The following is a 9,273-nucleotide window of genomic DNA, read 5'->3' on the forward strand; positions in this document are numbered from 1 at the left end:
ACCAACCACCTGAACTACACCAGTTCATTAAGCTAAACTAGGGGTGAGACTAATCACGGTGAATCTGGTTGATCGCCCATAACCGCGGGCACGGCTATTCGAATAGTTTTACTCTGGCCAGAGGTGTACAACTGTACCCACAAGACACGATTCCACACATGTCGCCATGCCCCGAAGTATCACCATGATACTGCAAAGGGGGAAATCGTGACAAGACCCTCCACATAACCCTCCCCTAACCATCCACACCACGCTAAGGTTTCACCCCCACCCCTCAAAAGGCAGTGGGCGGTCCCCTCTTGCGCCGCGGTGAATCCGGCAGCTGGACAACCGGACACCCCGGCCGACCCAACTCCATCACGCCCACCCTCGCCACCGGTGCCTAGGAAAGGGTCGAGCTATACTTCAGATCAAGCAGTTACCCACTCCCGCTTGTGGTAAGCACGGTAAGTCTCCCAGGGTTTCCCGTGAACCGGTCCTTAACTGCCATGGGTGCGACCAGCATAACCATGCACCCACAGCCCACCATTCAGTGTATTTTAATTAACTAACACCATTGCGGTGGCACCAATCTAAAGCTATACCAATAGACAAAGTCTATGTAATAAGGTGATCCCCATTTGTGTGCTAGTTGAACTAAGCATGGCTAAGCATTTCCTAAACCAACATCTAGTCATTTTGATACCCAAGTTATCAATGGCATAAGGTAAACAATAAATGGCTGAGTATTAGGACCCATCCCACATGACATTGTAAAAGGATGCAACATTTAATAGAAATGCGGGATATTTGTAAATTGGGTACAATATGATCAAACGTATTGCATGACTTGCCTTGCTCTCGCACTGATGAGATCACAGCAACGTCTTCGAGAAACTGCGGATCGACGAAACGGCCGAAATCTACGCGACAAACAAAGCACACAAGCAAAACAGGCTATAAGACTACTGAAGCAGGAAACAAAACTATTTTTAATGGATTCTTTGCATTTTTCTTGATTTACTGAGACTTGAATGGACTTAAACGGAGCTCGGATGAATTACTTATGAATTTTAGAAGATAAACTGTGTTTTTACTAATAAAGAAAAGTCCTTAATTAATTATTGCGCAATATTGCCCCAGGGCTGACGTCATCCAAGGGGGGGGGGGCGGCGCCGACATGCGGGCCCCACTGGCAGCGGCACAAGGGGAGAGGGAGGGGGCGGCTGGCAGGTGGGCCCCACCAGGCGGTGGCTCAAAGGGGAGGCGAGGGAGGCGCCGGCCGGGCTCGGCTCGGCCTCAAAGCCGACCGGCGGCCATGGCGACCGGCGGCGACACGCGCGGTCACCGGCGGTGACCGGCGGCGCGGGAGACGGCGGCGGCCAGTGCGAAGGCGGCGGCGGCGGCCGAAGATGACGGCACACGCGCGGAGGGCGGCGGCGCTCATGGGAGGGAGGGAAGGAAGGAGGAGGAGAGGGGATTCCTCACCGGCGAACACGGCGGCCGGCGCGAAGGAAGAAAACGGCGGCGACGACCGGTGATGCCGAGGCGCGAACGGGCGGCGGCGGCACCCTAGGAGAGAGCATAGAGGGGTTAGGGAAGGGAAGGCGACCATGGCGGCTTGAATTGCCGGCCGGAGACGGAGGGGAGAGAGGGTCTCACCGGCGCGCGAGGAGAAAAGGGCTCCGGCGGTGATTCGCGGCAATGAAGCGGCGGCCGAGGTGCGGGCGGGCTCGGTGAGCGCGACGGCGGCGACTGCGTGGCGCGGCGGTGGCTATAGTGGCGGCGGCGCGTGGCCGGAGACGGCGGTAGGCGGCGGCGCAAGGGGCGAGCGGCGCGGCGACGATAGGAAGCACGGGAGGGCGCGGCGAGTGCGAAAAACGAGAGAGGAAGACGCGGGGAGCGATTTATAGGTGCGGGAGGGGGCGGACGTGGCCGGGGAGGTGGCCGATTTGGCCGGCGATGTGGGGGAGTGGGGAGGAAGAGAGAGAGAGAGAGAGGGATTCAAATCCCCCACCACTTGCGGGCGCGCGCGCGCGGGAGATGTGGGGGGGGGGGAGAGCGGCGACGTGGGCGCGAGGTGCGGGCGCGGAGAGGGACGGAGAAGGCGGGCGGCGTGGGGAGGTGGGGCGCCGGCGGTTGGGGCTCGGCTCCAACCGGCTAGAGGAGGAAGACGACCGACAGGTGGGCCCCACCTGTCGGCGCCCGAAGGAGAGAGGGAGGGAGGGAGAACTTCGGGGAGGGGAAAGGGGAACGGGCCGGCCCACAAGGGGAGGCCGAGCGCGGGCGACGGGTGGACTGGGCCGACGGCCCAAGAAGAGGAAAAAGGAGGAAAAAGGAAAAACAAAAAGAAGAAAGGATTTTCCTGGGATTAAAAATTGCACTTTGGTGATTTTTAATTGGTAAAAATTATTTCCAAGGCTCTGAAAATTCCACTAAAAATCCTGTTAGCATTATTTGACATGTAGAATCCAAGAAAAATTCCACATGCCGATTCCGATTATTATTTGCATTTATTAATTAGGGAATTAGCTCTAGGTTAATTAAGATAATTTCTTCGGACGATTTATTTAGCCAATTTTTAAAGCAAGCAAAGGGGGGAAAACTTCAGGGCGTGACAGTTCAATCAAGAGGAATCAACAACAGAACAACTAATCAAACGTATTATGAAGGGGGTTAAGATGCTGATACATAGCAAGAATATTACTTCAACCCCGATTTGTAACGGTATTTTTATTTGATTAATCACCGGAGGGGAGAGATTCCTCACCTGAATCTTTCATTGCCAAAGAAAGATAGTTCTGAGTTACAGAGATTGGGCTATACCAGCGGCAAGCCATTACAGATTAAACAGAAAAAGGGGAGGAGATATAAAGAATACAAAAGAGAGGCCACCACCTTCCCAAAGAGACAACAATTGATGTTAGGCACCTGCAAAAAACCCAACCAAAAACCAGAGCAACCTAAAGCTATCACCTAAGCTCATCAACAAACATTTTCTTATGCAGACTTGGAAACGCCAGTACTCCTCACTGAAGGGCCTTTCTGCCACAAGGTCAGCTTGGTTTAACAGCGACCAAAAGACTGTGGAAGTCAAAAACCACCCGCATCAGCCATCAAGAATTCAACTTAAACTTGTTGCTGCTTGGATCAGTGCTTGCTGACGCAATTTGTGGGAAGGAAGCCCCAGAAGAGGGAGGGCCACTGAAGGTTGCGGCCATAGGCCGCCCGTATCGAGTCTTCTTCAATCCGACTATAACAATTGCTTGCAAGTTCCATGACCTCCAAGGTCCTTTCAGGGAAGGAAGCCTCAAAGGAGGAAGGGCCGCTGAACAATGTGGTTGAGGACATGCCAAGGTAAAGAGAGGAGACGAACAGGGAGCTAGACAAGAGAGAAGTGGCAGATGGGGGGACCCTACGGATGGAATTCCAACAACTGCGACAGCAGGGAAGTGCTTAAGATCAGATGCTAAGCCAGCCAAAAGAGAGCCATCAGTTCTAACAACAAAGACCTAAGCCATCAAGCAAGGAGCATGCCTAAAAGAGATCCAGAGAGAGGTGAGGCACGAGCAACACCTAGATGATGGATGAAAGCCTAGCTGGTCAGGGCAAGGAGCAGCGCAAGGATCGGTGACTAGAGAGACATCACAGTTGTCGGTGACATGGGACCGGGAGTATCATGACTAGAGGCTTGAGGCAGACACAATCGCCCACGTGGCCTGGCACCCTCGGGGGGTGTCACGCCCAGAAATTTAGCCCAAATTTCCAGACTATTTTGTGTATTAAATCCCTGTCCAGGACCAGCCAGGGTACACAAAACGACAAGTAATAAACAGTTCCAAACGTAAATAAAGCGTAAAATACTTACAGAAGAGGCACTTAGTCCTCACACCGAAACAAAAGCAGCAGCAGCGGAAAAAGGCGATCCTAGCGGGGCTTCAGCTCCACTCCACAGGCAAAACTCAACTGGGGTCTGAGCCTTGGTCCTCTAACTTCGTCTTCAGCTCAGAAGCACTACGCTTCTGAAAAAGGGGGAATAATAGCAAGATTGAGTACAACCACCGTACTCAGCAAGCCACACCAACGATGCAGACGTGCAAGGGGATCCAAGGATGGTTTGTGGCTATTTGCATAAAGGCGGTTGTAAAACATTTTATTGAGCAAAACAGTAAAACTGTTGAGTAATTAAAGTAAATTAGATCTCCACTGATCAACGCTACACCACGTTGAACAGGCCCAACCAACCCACCTGTACTACAGTGCATTGGGTCGATTTATTAGGGGTGAGACTAATCACGGTGAATCTGGTCGATCGCCCATAACCGCGGGCACGGCTATTCGAATAGTTTTACTCTGGCCAGAGGTGCACAACTGTACCCACAAGACACAACCCACCGACATGTCACCGCGTCATCATGTGCCCATGATGCACACGTCACCATGTCGAGTGATTGTGACGAGACCCTTCGCATAACCCTCCCCTAACCATCCACACCACGCTAAGGTTTCACCCCCACCCCTCAAAAGGCAGTGGGCGGTCCCCTCTTGCGCCGCGGTGAATCCGGCAGCTGGACAACCGGACACCCCGGCCGACCCAACTCCATCACGCCCACCCTCGCCACCGGTGCCTAGGAAAGGGTCGAGCTATACTTCAGATCAAGCAGTTACCCATTCCCGCTTGTGGCAAGCGCTGTAAGTCTTCCAGGGTTTCCCGTGAACCGGTCCTTAATTGCCATGGGTGCGACTCACAAAACCATGCACCCACAGCCCACCATTCAGTCGCATTTTAGTTGGATAATTACGACCATAAAACATGGCCAGGTGTTTCGAGCACGCAGCTCAACAAGATACTAGAAAGGTCTAAAACTGTAATTATCCCATCAACTGAGCTAGTGGTAATTAAGCATGGCTAAGCATATAGTTCTAGCTAGGTCACATAAGTAACACAAGCTAGTCGATTTATCACCCAAGGTTGACAAAGGACAGATATCAAGTAAACATGGCACAAGCGAGCAGATAGGTAAACCCTATTCCCATGTAATTAGCAAGACATGCATGTTTATTTGCAAACGGTAAAACATTTATAAATTGGGATCAACATGCTCAAGGGGAATGTGTGACTTGCCTTGCTTCTTCACTTGGATCTTCTAAACTCTTTTCCTCGCGACCGCGGACTTCCGAAACGACGGAAACTACACGCTGGCACGCAAAACGAGGAAAAACTCTAATAAAAACCAAGGAAACAGTACATAAAAACTAAACAAACATGTAGAGCTCAATTTTAGATGAATTTTGCAAGTTGAATGGCTCAATTCGGAGTTCGAATGAATTAGATATGAATTTTAGAAGTTTTGAGCCATTTAAATGAATTTCTATAATTAAACTCGATTTATTGCGCAATTATTAATTATTTTTACAAAGGAAAAAGGATCTCGCTGACGTCAGCAAGGGGCAGCCGGCGCCGACACGCGGGCCCCACACGTCAGCGGGTCAAGGAGCTCGGTGCACCGTGGACCGGGACCACAAGGACGGTCCACCGCCGGTCCACGGGATGGACGGCCCAGATCGGGCCAAGCCGATCGGGCAGCTGAGGGGAGTGGTGGCAGGGCACGGGCACAGCCAGGGCTGGCCCGACCGACCACAGAGGGCGGCGGCGCGCAGACGGCCGGACAACCGGCGGCGGCGGCGGCGCAACGCGGCGCTGGCACGGGAGGCGGCCGGCAAAGAGGAAAAGGAGGAGGGAGGCGGCTCACCGAGAGGCGCGGCGACGGAGGGAGCGGCCGCGGAGGGAGGCGGCGGCGCTCCTTGGGTCGACGACGCGGAGGGACGCACGGCGGTGGATGGCGAGGGCGAGGAGGCAGACGAGGTGCAACACACGACGACGAAGCCGACAAAGGTGACGGCAAGCGGCGACCGCGGCTATGGCGGTGATGATTGCCGGCCGGAAACGGTGAATGGATGTGGTGGCTCGGGTGTGTGGTGGGAAGGTGGTTTCGGTGGTGGCGAGGGAGAGAAAAACGGTGGCCGAGCTTGGGCTTGTGGCGACGAAGCCGGCGGTGGCGACGGAGCAGTGCTGCGGCGGTTCTAGCGACGGGAGGCGGCAGCCGGCGCTCACAAAGGCAATGGCGGCTCGGGTTGGCAGTGGAGGTGGCAGCCCGGTGGTGGATTGGGGGAGTGTAGCGGTGGACGACGTGCGGCGTGGAGTGGTGATGCCGACGGCATGGGTTGCGCGGCGCGGCGGTGGCGCTAGCAGCGACGAGGTGCGGCTGGAGGCGACGAATGGGTCGGCGGCCTCGGGTGCACGGTGAAGAAGTGGTTCCGGGGGTGGAGGAGGGAAGGGAAACGGATGCCGGGGTGAAGCGTGGGACGGCGATGCCGATGGTGGCGACGGCGCTGCGCGGAGATGGCGAGAGCGGCGGCTAGAGGCGACCGGAGCTCGCCAGAGAGCGGCGGCGCGCGGGAGCGGCGTGGGGAGAGCGGGAGAAGGCGAGGGAAGCGCCGGCGAGGAGGGGAAACGAGAGAAGGGAGCCCGGGGATGGATTTTATAAGCTCGGGGAGGGAAAATCGTTGCCGGGCGTGGCGGATTTGGGGCGGCAATGACCCGCGACGTGGGTGACATCGTGGGCGAAGTGGAGCTCGATCCCGGCACAATTTTTGGGGGAAACATGGGGAGAGTGTAGAGGAGGTGGATGGGAACCGATTTCATGCGGTTTGGGCGCGAGGGCGCGAGCGGAAGAGGCCGGAATCGTGGGCGACGTGGGCGGCAATGGCGGCACAGCGGTTTGGATGAGGGAGGCTGGAGGTAGAGGAAGGGTCTGACAAGCGGGTCCCACGGCCCCACTTGTCGGCCTGAGGGGAGGGAGGAGGCGCGCAGGGACGCAAAGCAGACTTGGGGAGGGGAGGCGCGCTGGGCCGGCGGCCCGAGGAGAGAAGGAAGGAGGGGGAGGAATTTGGGCCGAGCCCGAAAGGGAGGAAGGGGAAGAAAGGAGAATTAAATTTGTTTTCTTTTTATTTAATTGGTTAAATGATCTTTGTGACTTTAAAACTATTTCTCGAGCTCCGAAAATTCACGGAAAATTCCGGAGAGTATTTTAGGGCACAAAGAATATTGCAAAATATTCCCGGCCAATGATTTTTAAGGGAAAATTTTAATTCTCCCATTATTTCACTTGGATAAATTGATTTAACTTTTATTTAATTTCTAGAAAATGCATTATTTAATGATTTTTAATCCCGAACGAAAATCGGGGCGTTACAAATCTACCCCCCTTACAGGAATCTCGTCCCGAGATTCTGGGATGGCTAGAAAGAAAGCTGGTGCTGGTCGGCGGTCTGACTGATCTGCACATTGAACTGCCACATCCTGCTTCGAACTGATTGATTGACTGGTTGATCAAACCTGCACGATTGAACTGGCTGGATTCGACCTTTCTGTTCCTTTGCTTTGCCAAAACTGGACCGACTGGTTCTGCTTGAACTGACCCAGACTAGGACTGCGGATGCTCCTGAAACTTACTTATCTTGGACTGAACTGTTGAGGTTGGCAATTTTGGTAACCTGAGAATTCACCACGCTGGCTATAAGAGGATGAAAATTGAATCTGGCATTTGTAAATCATTTACCCTATGTCCGCTTCGACTGGTCCCAATTCAAATGACAAGTAATTCCAGGAAAACCTGCTTGACCTGCCTTTCGTCTGTACTACAACTGTCCTCGCTGTTGCTTTTCTAAGCTAAACTGTTGACATGCTTCACAGGTGTACCTTAGAATCGAACCTGTCGACCTGAGATTGGGGTGACTCTGCTGACACCTTGCAACTGGCTTCTTCAAGTACTACCCGGATTGTTGCACTGGGTTGAACCTTCAACTAAAACAGCGACGAAGTGAGCCAAAACTCATCTCCGAGACCTACCCCCCTTACATGGAGTAGTCTTACTTTCTCCTGACTAGGAACAATTGGACTATTGTCCTTGAAAAATAACCAACACTTCTCTTGCTTACAAAGGCCCTCACTTTGAAAACTGAAACTTCACCGATTCATCAAAATAGAGTAATGACGGCGCACTTTCATCCCAGCAAGATTTGGAACTTAATCCTCAGTTGCTGATGGGAGATTCCACATAAAAGTGACTCTCATTTAGCTCATGAACACACTGACTCTTGACTAACTTTCCCATAAGTTCTAACTACTGGCATGACTGTCCTGCTTCTATCTTGACTTCGGTGTCGAGTTGCAAAAACTGAACTAACCGACTCTGCATTGGAACTGACACAACTCGAGGAGTTGGGGTGTCGCTAACAAAGCTCTTGATGTGATGACGCTGACGCCTTACTGTGGAACAACCCTCTGAGAGGTGCCCTGTCGTACATCTTCCATGGATAGTTGGACACTTTGCAAAAACTGCTCTTGAAAACCATAACCACTATAGGTAGCATATGTTACTCCTGGGATTGGTGGTGGCTTAGCTGTGCTGCTTTGCTGAGGACTTGGTGGCGTACTATCTGAGGTTGTGGGTGCTTCCTCTTTGAAAACAAATTGGCTTTGGCTCTGATCCTAATTCCAGCTTGCATCTAGGCTTGTACATGTTGTTGGAGACACTGGTGTTGCATCTGCTGCATTGGACTCTACGGTTGCTGTATCAACATCTGACACATCCATCATCTGACATTGGCTAACCAAAATCTGCCCAGAGAGAGGTGCTCTGATTTAGCTTGTAGCTGGCTGCCTTGAACTGATCCAATGGCTCTGACCGCAACACACTACTGCTGGAGTTATTTCCGCTACATTTGACCAGGTGTCGAACCTGCATCTCCCACATCGATACACCCATCTTCTGATCTTGGACACCAAAAGTTGATCATGAGCAGGGTTCATCTGGCGTTGGGGCACCTTGCAGCTTTCAACTAAACCATTGATCTGTGGCTTTAATTGATCTTATCTCTGACACTGACCATCTGCTGCTAGGACGGAAGAGAGGTGGAAGAGAGGGGTCGCTAAAGATAAGGTACTAAACCACTTGCCTACTGATCTGTTGTGACTACACTTTTATTGTTCAAGTTGCTTAAGCAAACAACCTAGTATGGTCGCATCCCCACCAATGATGCAAACCATACCCCTACACACAAGCAAACAACACACGATCTAGAAAGCTAACGGAACTACTCTTCTGGGAAAGATTGGGTTTAGGTCAACTTCGGGAAAACTCCACTTGATCTTCGCAGAACGACGACTCTGAACTGATCTTCTCGCTCCTTGCACGAAGCTTGAGGCTCGAATTGACTTGACTTCCGAAC

Source organism: Oryza sativa, chromosome 7 (assembly GCF_034140825.1).
Source record: "Oryza sativa Japonica Group chromosome 7, ASM3414082v1".
Lineage (NCBI taxonomy): Eukaryota > Viridiplantae > Streptophyta > Magnoliopsida > Poales > Poaceae > Oryza > Oryza sativa.